This window comes from Barbus barbus, assembly GCF_936440315.1.
Source record: "Barbus barbus genome assembly, chromosome: 22".
Lineage (NCBI taxonomy): Eukaryota > Metazoa > Chordata > Actinopteri > Cypriniformes > Cyprinidae > Barbus > Barbus barbus.
The window spans coordinates 9,824,996-9,839,771 of NC_136750.1; the positions used below are offsets into that span (position 1 = coordinate 9,824,996).

Sequence of the window (14,776 nt, forward strand, 5' to 3'; positions counted from 1 at the left end):
ACATATAACACTTTAGTTTCTATAATGTCAATGTCAAAACAACAGAGCCATTGAAACAAGGAGTGAGACACTGTGTGGATTTAATCTCATCTTTTGCAAACATATGAAAAATATACATGATTAAAAGAAGATAACAAGAAGAATATTTCATTCAAAGCAAAATCAAAATGACACAGCTTAAACTTGACAATACAAAAATTGCTGTGTTAAAACAAAAACCCACCAAAAACTTAAAGAAATAGAGTGTGAAACCTACACTGTAAAAAAAAAAAAAGTTGAGCCAACTTAAAATTTTAAGGCAACCAACTTCAGCAGATTTTTTTTGTTTTCTCAAACAACAAGTTGAGAAAACTCAAAAATCTGCTGAAGCTGGTTGCCTTAAAAATTTAAGTTGGCTCAACTTTTTTTTTTTTTACAGTGTATGTGCCCTTCAAATGGAATCAAAATAATTACAAGTTCCTCATGAATGGTCAAGTGAAGTTATATTTACAAGTGGGTTTGAGATTGACGCACAAGTTACCAAGTTGTGACATTAGAAGGGATGTGTGCAAATATGAAACACATCAAAACCGCTCATCTATAATACAGACAATATAATTTAATATATCTACTGTATAATATGTATACTGCAAATTAATCACTCAAGATTCAACTGTGAATCTGTAACTGTGATTTATGGAAACAAAACAATTTTTTGCGATACCATATATAAATATGTGAAAGAAATTAATATTTTGCAATTCAAATGTAGTTATTTGGTGCAAGTTTCCTATTTGCACTTGAGGCCATCATTAAATTAGATCATTGACAGCAGGTGAGCATTATCAGTTACTATGAAAACAAATACAAGCACAGGAAAAGATAACACAAATACGAAAGAACCTAATAGAAAGTGAGAGTCCATAGATTCGTTCAAAATAAATATCTTTGAAAACAGAAAACCTGTGACACCACCTCTGTTCCAATTTAGAGTTGGAATTCTAAATGCTGTAAAATGGTCTTAAATGATATTCACTGCTGTAAATCGCTATAGATTCCTTCAAGTGGTAAACCTCAGTCAGGCCCTTAATATCAGCTACTTTTGTTAGCGTACCTCCTGAATTCTCTGTTTACATTCTTACCCCATACTGATTGTATTCAATCATACACACGTTACAGTTACATAAACTTGGGTCACGCAACGCAAATATTAAAGCTTTCTTCAGTTGAAGGGATGAAGTGTCAACCTCACCAAAGCCATTATTAATACCCAGTCCACCAGAAATACAGGATATTGTGTGCATATGAGCCATTATGTGTAATATAATTACAGTGTTTCTTTTAGTTGGTGATCTATTTCTCTTCCTTTAACACTGAACCACATACCCTAGAAAAAACTTGCAATTTCTTTTATTTATTTTTTTCCAGATATTATCATGATTTTAATACAGTGGTATTATTCATTTAAATTTAAGATTTTAAGATTTAAGATTTAAGAGTTTTATTTGTCACATACACAATTATACAGAGTATAACCAGCAGTGAAATGTAGGTCAGATCCGCTCCAAGGACAGTGCAATTATAAAGAATACAAATATTAAGAAGTACAAACATAAAATAAAATAAAAGATAAGATAAAATAAGATAAGATAAGATAAAAAAATATAATATAAATGTGCAGGTCAGTATGTTGTCGACAAATAGTAATGAGAGGAATGTGCAAAAAATTGTACAGGGTATTTGAATAGCAGCAATATGAGGTAGAGAAAATTTATGAATAGCTTATTGATATATGATATTTACATGGAGAAAAATTATGAATAACTTATTGATATGGTGATATTACATGGAGTCAAGTGATATTATGACACAGAGTTAGAGTTTAGGAACCTGATGGCCTGGGGGAAGAAGCTCCTCCTAAGTCTCTCAGTTTTTGCCATCAGGCTACGGAAGCGCTTACCAGATGGAAGCAAAGTGAATAGTCGGTTACCAGGGTGATTAGAGTCCTTAATGATTTTGACAGCTCTATTTTTGCAGCGTTTGAGGTAGATGTCCTGCAGAGAGGGGAGAGCAGACCCTGAGATGCGCTCAGCTGTAGTGCTTTGCAGTCCTGATTGGAGCTGTTTCCATACCACACTGAGATGCACTGAGTCAATACACTTTCTATGGTCCCTGAATAGAACGTTTTCAGGATTGCTGGTGAGACCCTGAATTTCCTCAGCTGTCGCAGTGGTACAGTCTTTGCCTGGCTTTCTTAACCTGTGTTTGGATGTGTGTAGTCCAAGTCAGGTTCTCGGAGATGTTTACACCGAGGTACTTGAAGCTACTCACCCTCTCCACAGGGGTCCTACTGATCATAAGAGGAGTGTAGGGCTGCTGCTGTCTCTTCCTAAAGTCCATGATCAGCTCTTTAGTTTTCCCCACATTCAGAGAGAGACAGTTGTCCTGGCACCATGATGTGAGTCTCTCTACCTCATCCAAGTATGCGGTCTCATCGTTATTGGAGATGAGGCCCAGAACCACAGTGTCATCAGCGAATTTGACAATAGATGTGGAGCTGTGAGAGGACACGCAGTCATGCGTGTAGAGAGAGTAGAGCAGGGGACTCAGGACACAGCCCTGTGGGGCTCCTATGTTCAGAGTGATGGAGTTTGAGGTGAACTGGCCAACTTTCACCACTTGAGGTCTGCCGGTGAGGAAGTCTTGAATCCAGTCACAGAGTGAGGAGTTTAGGCCGAGGTCTGTGAGTTTAGATGCCAGCTTGATGGGGACTATAGTGTTGAAAGCTGAGCTATAGTCAATGAATAGCAGCCTTACATAATTCCCATTGTTGCTGTCCAAGTGTGTGAGGGAAGAGTGGAGAACGTGAGAAATGGCATCGTCCGTGGATCTATTTGGGCGATAGGCAAACTGAAGAGGGTCCAAAGTATCAGGGATGGAGGAGCAGATGTGGCTCTTTACAAGTCTCTCAAAAACCTTCATGACTATAGATGTGAGGGCAACTGGGCGATAGTCATTCAGGCAAGAGGGTTTATTGTTCTTTGGCACAGGGATAATAATGGACTTTTTTATGTCTATGTTATGTGAATAGGTTATTCACCTAGAACACATGAAATGACTCCACATGATTCCACACTGCTCCTGATGAACAAGTCTAGTCAAGTATGAAGTTTAGAGCAGGTCGTGATTACATATGAAATCTTACTATTACACACCAGATTTCCCTGCAGTGTCCAACTTTCTCTGTTCTGTCTTCTGTCGTTTTTCACTAATGTATCATTTCTCCCAGTAGCCTGCAGGCTTTAAAGGGGCTGTTGCTAATTTCCAGTAAAAGGACAGGATGGAGTCATGAGATAAGCCAAGAGTAGATTTGAAGCTCACACTAATGCCACAAAAACAATATCTATGCCCTTCTCTCATCCCTTTGCTTTCATGGAAGCATTTTAGTTCACACTTAAAGTTGAAATTAGTTCAGTTTTCTTTATTAATACACGTCTTTATCTTATGCATATTTTTCTAACGCACTAAAGAGAATCTTTTGTCCAAATGTAACTTGCTCCACCTCTGAAACGATTTTCTTTTTCTGCTGATGTCACCAAGACCAGTGCATCGTTGATATTTAATATCTTAACCTGACAACATGTTTGGACTGATGTTACCAAGCTCAATCCTACATTATATTGTTGAATAATCAAAAATGCCTCACAGAATTGGATGTCATTTCTTCCCTTTAATACTAGTTTAAAGGCAAACAAGCAGAAAATTTATCAAATTTTATCTGAAACATGTTTAGCTAAAACCATAATGCTGTCAGACTGCGTGGCCTGAGGAACAAGTACTAATGTTCTCCTGGTGAAGTAAGATGTTAGTAAAAAGCTACATGTCAGGGTCATGTGCTGGAGGGTGTGGAGGCAGGAATGTTGAAACCGTGATGGATTATATGCTTATAGTATGAAGAGGCCTCAACACATTACATTAGTTTGGCGGCTCAGAGCTGAGGGTCAGCAGACGGGCGGCTGAGAGGGAGGAAAACACTGAGGACAGCATTCCACCACTGGTTAAACAACGGGCCATGCCAAGAAAAACAGAGGGTGAGAGAGAGACGAGTGGTTTTGTTAAGCATGATAAATAACATCAGAGTCGGCAGCTAAATGGAAATCAATGTGATTAGTCCATTAGCGAGAGCTTGAACTCACCCGTCTCTTTCTGTCTCTCTGCCCTCTTCCATTAGGAACTTATCAACCACAAGACATCTTTACTACTTTGCTGGGAATAATTCCCTTTTCTCTGTTACATCTGCCTGTGTTTCCTTTTTCACTAATGTAACAGGAATTATTTAGCCTTCTCTACTTTGTCACGATTGTCCCTCATTGCCACTTCCTGATCGTGTATTAATTGCAATTAATATTTATTAACAATTTCAGTTTTCAAACAATTTCAAATATTAACAGTGGCAATGACTTTAAGACTGCACAGGATGTCTGGATTTTCCAAAACTTGATGCATAGAAAAATTACATTTATCTATTCATAGATAATCTGTACACACACACACAAAATTAGCAAATATAGCTAAATATTAGGCTGTCTGGATCAACTTTAATCTTTCTACATAAATCTGTGTGTCACAAAATAGATCTCAGTACACATTTTAACACTTAACTGATATCTGTGTACTGACCACAACTGTTTGAAATGTGAATGCATTGTATTGGGTGCTGTGTTCCATCTGAAAATACCTTACATTTATTCACCATCCCTTGTCTTTGTCAAGCACTAGTTAGAACACCTCCCATGTGTATGAGTTATTCTGGTGGAGATTATGCAGTGGTATGTTATAATTTGACGAATAATTGCTTTGGCCGAAATAGTTCCTTGGATCCAGATGGCCATCTGTTCTTTGGGCAGAGCCTGTGAGCACTTTAATTCTACACACACACATCGCCTGATAAATTATGAGAAGTTATAGATTTTGGGTTTAGAGTAAGGTATTTTGGGAGGATGTAGTAATACATTTTGAAATATGCTTTTGTGATACATTGCTGAGCTGTGGTTTTAAATGCTATATTAATTTCCTCCATCAACATATGCAAATACATACACATACACACACACACACACAGGCCATTAAAAATTACAATACAACTAATACAACCAAGTGAATGGATATTATCATAATAGTGCATACAAGTTATGTGTTATAATTTAAGTCATATTTTCGGATTCAGAGCAGTTTTAAGATAATTTAAGTGACAGAATTAAAGTTTAAAATGTGGTGCATCAAAATATGTAACACTTGATGTCAAAAAGCATTGGTTCTCTGATGTCTCGGGCCCATTTTGGGAACAAAATGATATTTGAATGCTTTTTAAGATTTTATAGTATCTACTATACTAATGAAAGGCTGGTAATGACAGCAGCAGGCAGTTTTTGTAGTACTAGAACTTATCTGAGTGATTAATTTATCAAAAGCATAGCACACAAGAAGAACAATGGTCTTGGACAGTTTCCAGGTGTTCAGTTCACTTGTGTGTGTCGTGAGCATAGACATCCTTTACCTGCTATGTTTTACCATGGTTGGTTTTTAATTCATGACTCTTGCATTATGCAAAAAGTTTATAAAGAGACTAACAACACTGTAAAAAAAATAGTTGAGCCAACTTAAAATTTTAAGGCAACCAACTTCAGCAGATTTTTTTTGTTTTCTCAACTTGTTGTTTTTAGTTTATACAACAAAAAGTTTGAGAATCTAGTACAAAAATAAGTTAAGAGAACTCAAAAATCTGCTGAAGCTGGTTGCCTTAAAATTTTAAGTTGGCTCAACTTTTTTTTTTTTTTTCCACAGTGAAGTTATGGCTTATTTACAAATTCAGATGGAAGCATTTATCTACTAACCCACAATATCATAAAACTGACAGTAACAGAAGGACTAAGTTATCAAATAAAAATGTATCACTGCATTACACAATTAGTTTAATGACTTTATGCAATTTAATATGTAGATAATTTGATCATAATACTGAAATTCCATGTGTATTTATCAAGACAGTAAAAGGTTATGGTCAAATATTTGGTCCGTCTCTTATTGTACCCTAACGAGAAGTCAGTGTGGTATTTCTAGCCATTTAGCATATTAGCACAGGATAATTTACTATTGTGAATATTATTAAGGTTACATTTATGTGGTGTCACAGTCAGCCAGACTTCAACCAACAAAATGATGCCCATGGGTGTGAGTGTGCATTCCAGATGTGAGTGAGAGTGTATATGTACAGATGGAGGAGAGGGTGGGTCTGCTCGCAGTTGGTTTGCTGGTGGTGTGTGGCACTGTGATCAATAGAAGGGCTGAGCAGAGAGAAGCAGTGTAATAGTCGGGTCAGTGGTTCTGACAGCCATTACTGCTACTTCTGTTAATAGAGTAGCACCTGTGTGTGTGCGTGTGTGTGCGTGTGTGTGCGTGTGTGTGTGCGTGTGCGTGTGACAGAGGCACAAAAGGAAAGTTTGTCATTTAATTCACTTAGTTTAAAAAGTGTTAAGGACTACATTAACACTGACTCTTTGCTTAGTTTCTTAATAAAGGTATCTGGTATTATTCTGAATGATTCATCATTTTTGTTTTACCTATCTTGCATAAAAACTCTGCCATGTAGGCAGGGAAAAAATGTACCCAATAATATCATAGCCCACATTTTACTATTCAAATCCAGATGCTTAATAGTTTCACTCAGAAATGTGTCATTAAAGAGGGGTGTATTTTTTCTTTTGTCAAAATATTTTGGCTATAAAATACAAACACAAAAATACAAAATAATCATATTCCAGCTTAATGTGTAGATTCGTCCTTAATAAATGTATTTAAATTATTCATGGTTTAACAAAAACACCATTGGTTTCAAAGACATGAATTCAAAATAGCTAAATTCATCATCAAAGACATCCATATAGCTAGCGTGGCCATTTGTGCCATTTATACAGGACACGTCCTGGCCAGGCTTTTTACTGTATATCGCCTAAAACATCCAAAGTAGTTTGACCAATAACATGCAGCTATTGTACATAATCGACCAATCGTGGCACGTGAGGAGGTGAGGACGATCAAAGCGATGCAAATACACGCATGTGTTTGTTTGTTCGTTCTGCTTGAAGCTGCGCACCGATCATTGTATGACACCAAAGTACAGCGAGAGCTATTTGAAAGCATAAGGAGCCGTCTGCTCTGCTCTCTATAGCTCTCCTGAAATAATGTCATACAACGATCGATCTGCACAGTGCAAACAGCCAAAACCTGGATATTTCAGGCAATATAGAAATCCTGGCAAGGGTGGGTCCCGTAAAAATGTCCCGTATGGTCACCCTACATATAGAGCATGCTTACATTGACAAACAGTCACAAAATATCTTATGTGAACAGCCCTCTATTTTGCCCTCTAATCTCACAGATTATGCATGTTTTTTATAATTACCAAACATTAAAGGGGTCATCGGATGCTAAATTCACTTTACAAGTAGTTTGAACATAAATGTGTGTTGGAAGTGTGTGTACACATCCATCTTATAATGATAAAAATCCACCCAGTGTTTTCTTTTTTTAAATCCCTATTTTAAAATCCCCTTTCTCAAATCAGGCTGTTCTGAGGTTCTTGTCATAATGACGTAGTTCTGCACAGGCCGTTCCCATGATTATCTTAGACCCGCCCTGAGTGAGCTGTCATCAGTCCGCCATTGTGTCGACTCCGGTGCAGGGGAAGACAAGAATGTCTCCGATTAACCGATTGAGGTGTTTTGTTAATGAACATAGCAGTCGTCATTTACCGACATCTGAGCCACTGAAGACGCAGAGGATTAACGTTAACGTACTTTCGTTTTGAAGAGAATGCACCCATCCCCGATCTACCTAAATGTGTCTATGTTCGCACGAATCATTCGTGGTCCAGCTTCATCTACAGAATAAGTGAGTATAAGGGGTTTTTATGAATCTTTGCAAATCACCTAATATGTGCTAGTTAGCCAGTTTCGCGCCTGAAGTTTACAGTCTGCTCGTCACTCCATGGAAGAGAGGGGCGGGGTCAGCAGAGCTTATTAGCATTTAAAGCAACATGGCCTAAAAAACAGCTTGCTGAAAACAGAGCAGATTTTGACCGGGTAAAGAAGGTGGTTTTTACACTAAAGAATTTTAGTGTAAGTTTAAGACCCTAAAGAATCATATTAACTAAAATGGGCATTCAATGACCCCTTTAATATGAAACAATGTTTATTTTATTTTATTTACGTCACAAATCAGAAAACATTTTCTCATCTCATTTGCATTAGCTTTTCATGTAATATACATTTTCATGTAAATAAAAAGTTGTATTGTCTTTGTGAGCACAGGCTGATTTATAAGGCGTGTTCACAGTCATTAATAGTCTGCATCACATCCTATCAGAGTCTGTTTTCATGGTGACTGCTGGATTCAGTGCCCTGTGAATGTCTTTCTCGGTTCACTGAAGTTGACTGAAGGTGTAATGTTTTGCTGGGAAGGTGTTCCTGTTTTGATTTCACAAAGTTGCAGAAATAGAGAATAAGTTGTTTTGTGGTTTGGTTACAATAAGCACTCTTTTTGCATTGAGGAGGAGTTTTTGAATTCTTCAAATATACTGCTTATTTTTATAACAAACATGAAAAAATCAAGCAAAATTTAATTCCTCACACCATGGCTGCTTATAATAATTTTTCTGTTTTCAGATAGACCCAAGAAAGATGTTGTTCACTGCTTTTTCTCTCTCTCAAAACGTAAGGCATCAACTGAGTAAGGCTATTTAGTAAGGCAGTCCAGTAAACACAACAACAATTAGCAAACAGCTTTCAAAGCTAGCCTCTCCAGCCCATCCCCTGGCTAACTGTCTGATTTTACAGCGTTCACTAAACTGTGGTCTGCTCTTGCAGCCCACCACAGAAAGTCTGCCTCCGCTTCCTCTCTGTCTTTGACTGTCTGTCATGACCTTATGACCCTGAGGTCAAACTGTGTGTCATGTTGGGTGTCATATAGCCTGCTGTGTCTATATGTGTCTGTAAAAAGACAAATCTTGCCTGATCTGTTCTACAGACAATGTGAAGGACTCTGAAAGCTGTTCAATGTTATAAAGAGAAAGACAAACAGTGAGCCAGTTCTCTGTGTGTATGTTTGCGGAGGAAGGTCAGGTCTTTGATGTTGAGCATGCAGTGGGAAAAGACGGTGTGTGTGTGTGTGTGTGTGTGTTGGGCTGCAGCCTTCATGTCTTTCCTTTACAAGCACACAAGCTGTTCTGTTCTGACTTCAGTCATACAAATAGTTATTCTTGTTTCAAAATGTCTTTAAATAGCCTTTAATAAATAAATATAATAAGAATTTAAACATTTTAATAATTAACAATATACTAATAAATGTTACAAGGAAAAAAGTTGGAAGTATGTTTCAAGTTTTTTCTAAGAACTGTGCATTGATCTCCCTTAATAAGAAATCTCTTCTATTGGTCAGAAACTAATACAAACCAGTGGAACCCATTAGAATCAGCGATACTCTCTACACTGAACTACACTCCACTACAATTCCTGAATGTACAAGACATTTAAAAATATGTTTTGCCCTCCATATATTTAAATCCAAGAAAATGCATTCACATATTAAAAAAAAAGAGAACATATAACATACTCTAGTAGACCAAATGGTTGAGGGGCAAACCCTAACCTCATCAACACACTGAAATGAAAAAGAGATTAAAATTTGTCTGGAAAGACATGATGGTTGGGTTTTTGATGCCTCGCTGTTTATAGCTTTTCATGCTTTTATCATTTTTAACATATTGTTAATGTATGAATCTTTAATTTTCATGTTTAACACTGTTCATTTGTTTTGGGTAATTAAGTTATTGTTACCCAAAGTAATTTAAAGTAATTAATTATTGGTAGTTTAGTTTCCATATTTCAAACTGTACATTTGTAAACCATTGGTTAACTTTGAAAATGATGGCCTTAACTCTTATTTTATGACAGTAATGAGAAAAATTATATATGACAAGAAGATTGCTACCTTTATGTATAGATCTGATGTGAGGGTTCTGGAGCAGGGTAGATCAGAGGCAGATGTTCTCTCTTTTTTGAGTTCTTAATTAATTCATTCATTTATTCAGGGCCCACTCACTGCCCACAGCCTTGTCTCCGGTGGGTGATGTATTGTAATGAATTTAATAGTAGTAAGATCCTTCAAGAGTGGGTTGAAGCTTAAGCCCTTTATTAAATTAAGAGAAAGCTGCCCCAGGCCAGAGCCAGAAAGAGACGGATCTAAATTACAGGATGTGTGGGGAGATTTTGACGCTTCAGACCCCAGGCTGAGCTGAACTCTACTTTACACTGTGGAATATGAAATGTAAATGTGTGTTTTTGGAAAACATCCTCACAGCATCTATCAGGTCATGAATGTTTAATGACATAATGAATAAGCCTGCTTTGTGTACATTATGATCTCTCTTTATCTGGCTTTTGATGCTGTTTTACAGAACAAGCTGGCTTGAGAAGCAACGCAATATTTAGAATGCTGTTACGTGATGAGGACAATAGAAGAGCAACTGTATTCTGTTACAATTCATATTACAGATATGCTTTGTGACAATGTGGGGCTTACTAGTGGGACAAAAATGTTCAATGTGTAACAAACCAAATAAATTAGGCTGCTGTCATTAGTGGACAATACTGCACACTCTAGGAGACATGGGACTGTAGCGTTCTCGCACATATAGCTATTAAATACATACTCTCCATTTTTCTAAAACAAACTAAATAAGAAACAATTATTTTCACATGATCAAAGACACCTTACAGGAATTCCTGGAATGTCTAGAATCCTAAAAAAGGGGACAACCAACCAACAAGAGTTAACCTTTTGAGCAGTACGGTCCCACATGCAGGATTTTTATTTCTGGGCCCCTGGTAGTATGGTATGACAAAATACTCTCACTTACAATTATTTGTGAATCGGAATATCAGATGGTTGATGGCATGGTAAGCAAGTGTGTGAATATTTTTAATAAAAAAGGAAAAACTAAATAAAAGCGATACATCATATCATACAGTGTTTTCGTGGATGTGGTGTGTCACGTGACGAGCATGACGCGTCACCGTGGAAACAATAAGGGGAAATGTTATATAATAATGGTCACCTAATAAAAACCCTCACCCTGAAGGGTCAGCTAGAATATTTTAAACTCACCTGTGAAAGGGTTAATTTCCTCATGTTTAAATCCATTTTGCTAATTTTTCTGATATATCAGCTCAGAAAATGTGAGAAAAAAGTCTCAAGATTCTACTTGGACCTGGTAATTAGTAATTTGTACTGAAGACATTTTTTAAATAAACCTCCCATTTCTAGTTGGTGCAGCTGTCCTGCAGGCATGCAGATAGAAGATTAAAGCCATAGCATTGTACGTCACATTTCTCAGGATTATGTCGTCAGCTGAACCTGCTCTCCTTGGTGACACGAAGGCTAAAGTCTTTTCAGATAGATGAGCAAGCTGACATCTTGTGTTTACACACATATACACACAGAGGATATGTTGCACAGGAGAGTGTTCTAATGTTTTGACAAAAGTAAGGGTGCCTCTTAGATGTTCCCCTGGCTAAGATCCCGGGGAAGTGCCGGTCAAGTTGCCTGAGAAGTGGGTGGCTCCCTTGAATGTCACAGTGAAAGACAGCCCTACATTTCCTCTCTCTAATCCACTTACAAAAAGAAAAAGGGCTAGGGCACGGCCCCATCAGAAATGCAAAAGTAGTTCAGTAACGTTCAAATTTAAATTCTCTGCTATGTATTTATTTGTTCTGACACTACTTTTATACCTTCAGGACAGAGCGGAAGTAAAATGGCTGATACGCACAGCCACCGGCTGTTGCTTTGTCTTGTTTTAATGTGTATCAATTCATATCACTTTATTAGTCCATCGATGAATATGCCATACAGTCATAGCAGAGACTATATGTTCCCAGAGACCTATGTTTCCAGGGTCCTGTGTTCCTCAGATTTCTATGGCAATTATAAACATAGGACAAAGGACCCTATGTTCCCAGGGTCCTATGTTCTCAAGGTCCCGTGTTCCTAATGGCAAATAATGAATACATGACAAAGGATGTTTCCAGGGTTAGTGTTAGGGTTAGGCTAACAGGAACATGGGGTTAACCCTGGGAATATGCTGAAAGTAGAGCAGACATCTCGACTGAAATATTACAAATGTTATATAGGATTCAGATCATGGGATGAAGTGTTATATTTTTATGGGTGCCAGCTATTGTGGGAATAAAACAAAAGGAGATAACTGAAATATAGGAAGACTGAAAAAAAGGATATAAACATAAATATGAAATAGGAAGACAAAGTAGCCTATAATTAAATAACAAATGAGGAGCAAATAGTGTGAGGAGGATAGAACAGGTAGATGGTTTTATGGCATTTAAAGAAATGGTAGGGTCATACAGAGTAACACAATAGAGAAGTGGAGTAGAGTAGAGGAAAGACCTGTTTACATCAAGGACAATAACTATAAGATACTGTAACAATAAAGATATAGTTCTAAAAATCATTCTCAATATTAAAGAATAGCAGAGTCGTAACGATAAAGCTTGACAATTTAATGATAACACTCTTGAGAATTTAAAGCGGCAGACGAGCAGAATAAATAGATGATATATTCCACTGGTTTGGATGGAAATACAGTTATCTTTAACACACAAAGAAATAGAAGAGAAGAAACTGTAATCTCCACATTTAGGGTCAGACATACAGCTCCAATTAGCACACTGTGCAGAATAGGGAAAAATGACACAGGGAAATATGAACTGAGAAAATGTGATGATGATCTGTTCCAAATATGAAAATGCAAAACTTAAGAAAAATCAAATGAATCGTGAATTAAAAAATATTTCGAAAAAAAAAAAAATAATTCAAAGATAGAGAATATAGTTTTGTTCGCAATTCAATGAGGTTATTAAATCTGATGCACGCTCCTTACCAGTTGGAGGCGGTAATGCACCTTACTTTTTTATGCCAAACGCCAGTGCGCCACTAAACTGCAGAAGAAGAAGAACAACACTGGAACCATAGATCCCTGCAAAATAGAGATGCTCCCTTCATAGCAGTAGCTGACAAGCAGGTAAACCAGTGATGGAGGCATCTGCCCTGCTAAAAATACCAACTTTTGCTGGTTAATTCTAATTTGAGACCGATGGAACCACAAAGCCACGCTGTTCACTAGTAATACTGTCTGAAGACTGCATCTTTCCAATTAAACTGATGTAAGTTAACTAGTTGAGATGCTGATAGATACAGCACACAAGCTTCCTGCTGAGTTTTGGAGGTTGCTCCCAGTTTACAATAAAAAAAAAACATTACAATAAAAAAAAAAAATTCAGGATATCAGATGTTTTGAGTATTTGTTTTTGAATGCGTGCATTAAGTAAAAGTACGCTAAAAAGGCTGTAATGTCACTGACAGTGTCCCTAAAGGATATCGTGAATCCCTGATGGGGAGAGGATGTGCTGCCCCCTGCTGCTCATTTAATCTCACATCAAGTCATATTAATTTGTAGTGCGCTATTCGTTTATGCTATGCTAATCGTTTCAAAGCAGCTTTACGGGATTATATTGTAACGTATATATTGCGTAATATATATATATATATATATATATATATATATAGGCTATAATTACACTTCACACATATTTTATAATCATGTACTTATCCACCGTTTAGTGTATTTTTCTTGTTTTGTTGTTGATATCTCATTTTGTGTGAAGAGCATTTAATTCGAAACAGTGGCACTTAATGTGGGGTCCTCCCGACCCCTGAGAGCAGGTGCTCGTTACCCCGCCCTCTTCTCCTTACTCATGAATATCAATTTAGTCACGCTGACGTAGCTACGTAGCATGCAGTCACGCACCCCACTTGATGTAGGAGGATTGGTTACGTCGTTCCTCTGAGGCGGGAAACTCCTCACGTAAGCCCTGCCCACATGAGACAGGAAGCTCCTCCCCTCACCGGCTCCGCTCGGCTCTCCGTCGACGAGTGTGTCAACAATGTACTGCCGAGCGCTGTGATACGATGGATAAACGCGTCTCCTTTCCATTTGTAATACGGAAATAGGATTTTACTCTCTTTACAGGTGAGAAGATTGTATGTTTATTTTTTTTATGTATTACAGCGCTTTTAAAGACTGATAGTGTGGCTTTATATAAGGGAGAGAGAAGGAACCGTCGCAGTATAAAGAGAGTCGGCGCTCAACGAGAGCGTGCGCGTGTATTGTGTGTGCGCGTGCTGGCGCGCGCGCGTGTGTGTATTGTTTAACGTGTGTGTGTTTGCTTTCATTACGCGGACAAATAAACATCTCAATAGGGTCTAACTGGATTTATTCTTTCTGAAAATAAGCATAAGTTAGAGTAGTGATTATTAGAGTCAAAGCCAGGGTTGTGTCTCAAAACCTAGTCAGCTCCCTTTCTAGACAGCAGCAATTAAGGGCGTCATGAGTCAGCGACTGATGATACTACTAGGATGTCCCAGACCGCAGCTTTCTAGGATGAGAGTTTACAGAACATATATTCTAATCGCTGTATTCACAGTTATCATTTATCATTAACAGTAAGAGTATGCTGGTGTCAAATAAAAATACAGTTTTTTCTATGCGGTTTTAATATCTATCTATCTATCTATCTATCTATCTATCTATCTATCTATCTATCTATCTATCTATCTATCTATCTTAGCCAAAGCCCATGCCCTTATTTATAAATATATACATATA

General features: G+C 37.4%; 1 protein-coding gene across 3 annotated transcripts in view; it reads left to right on the plus strand.

Moving 5' to 3' along the window:
- The window catches only part of LOC306888556 (genetic suppressor element 1), a 107,523-nt gene that overhangs the window by 7,850 nt on the left and 84,897 nt on the right, over positions 1-14,776 (plus strand). The window contains exon 1 of one of the 3 annotated variants that reach the window (XM_079446931.1): positions 13,989-14,140. The exons of 1 other annotated variant lie outside the window; for it this stretch is intronic. The gene's annotated coding sequence lies outside the window, so the exon portion shown is untranslated. Of the gene's footprint in view, positions 1-13,988; positions 14,141-14,776 lie in introns of those variants that run through there. One more of the 3 variants, XM_079446933.1, reaches the window with a different exon arrangement.